We start from the raw sequence: 1,086 nt of genomic DNA, 5'->3' as shown, positions 1-1,086 counted from the left end.
ACACACACACACACACACACACACACAACCTATATACACACATGTACACACACACAAAACCTATACATACACACAAACATGTACACACACAGGTGAGAAATGACTGACGGTAAGGGATCTTCTTTAATACTGTGAGAAGATGACTAAATAAAACAAGCATTCAGGTTCTGTACCCAAAGACTCCACAGTTTTCTGTTCACATTTTAAAAAGACAAGGTCTCATATAGCCCGAGATTGGTTTGAACCTCCTATGTAGCTCAGACTGACCCTTCTGTCTCATCTAGTGGGATTATAGGATAGGCCTTGCCTTTTTCTAGCCTCTACATTTCTGAAAACATATTGCCTTAAACTTGTTGTAAGTGTGGCTCTGTGGTTCAAAGCAAGAACTGCTCTTGCAGAGAACCCTGGTTCAGTGCTCAAGCTCTAGGAGGGATCCAATGCCATCTTACACCTTTGAGGATACATGCAGAAGCACCCACAAACCACACCCACCCATGCACCCACATAATTTAAAATAATAAACAATTAAAATTATAATAAGGTTGGTGAGATAGTTCAATGGAAAAAGGAGAGTGATATGTAATCCTGATAACCTGAATTTGATGCCTGGAGCCCACCATGGAAGGGGAGAGCTGATTCTCACAAGTTGTCCTCTGATCTACACACACACACACACACACACACACACACACACACACACACACACACACTAATAATTAAAACCTTTTAAATGTAAACCTAGAGAGTGAAGACCTGCCCCTAGGGGTGTTGCAGGTGTGGCAGCTGTGTCACATCACATCAGCAGGTGGCAGAGAGGAGAAAGGCTATGGCTAAGTTGAGTGTTCTGACCTGTGAATGGCTGAGTGGTTAATAGCCTAACATTCCCTGTAAAAAGGGGCCCCAAGATGACCACCACTCTGGTGCCAGGGGATCTGGATCACGAGCTAGCCTGAGATGACCACCAGGCTGTCACCATGGGGCCTGGATCAGGATGTAGCCTGGCATGACCACCAGGCTATCACCATGGGGGTCTGGATCAGATGACCACCTGTCCAGTGCTGCGTAGGCCTTGGTGAGGTGTGGAGG

At 45.7% G+C, this 1,086-nt stretch overlaps 1 non-coding gene across 1 annotated transcript; it reads left to right on the top strand.

Moving 5' to 3' along the window:
- Window positions 1-752: 752 nt before the first annotated feature.
- On the top strand, window positions 753-883 carry LOC127197774 (small nucleolar RNA SNORA17). Its single transcript, XR_007831740.1, has one exon. It is a non-coding gene; the product is annotated as a small nucleolar RNA SNORA17 (small nucleolar RNA).
- Window positions 884-1,086: the final 203 nt, after the last annotated feature.

The sequence above is a fragment of the Acomys russatus genome, chromosome 13 (genome assembly GCF_903995435.1).
Source record: "Acomys russatus chromosome 13, mAcoRus1.1, whole genome shotgun sequence".
Taxonomy (NCBI): Eukaryota; Metazoa; Chordata; class Mammalia; order Rodentia; family Muridae; genus Acomys; species Acomys russatus.
The sequence above is the reverse complement of the archived record's forward strand: the minus strand, read 5'-3'. Positions and strand labels throughout refer to the sequence as shown.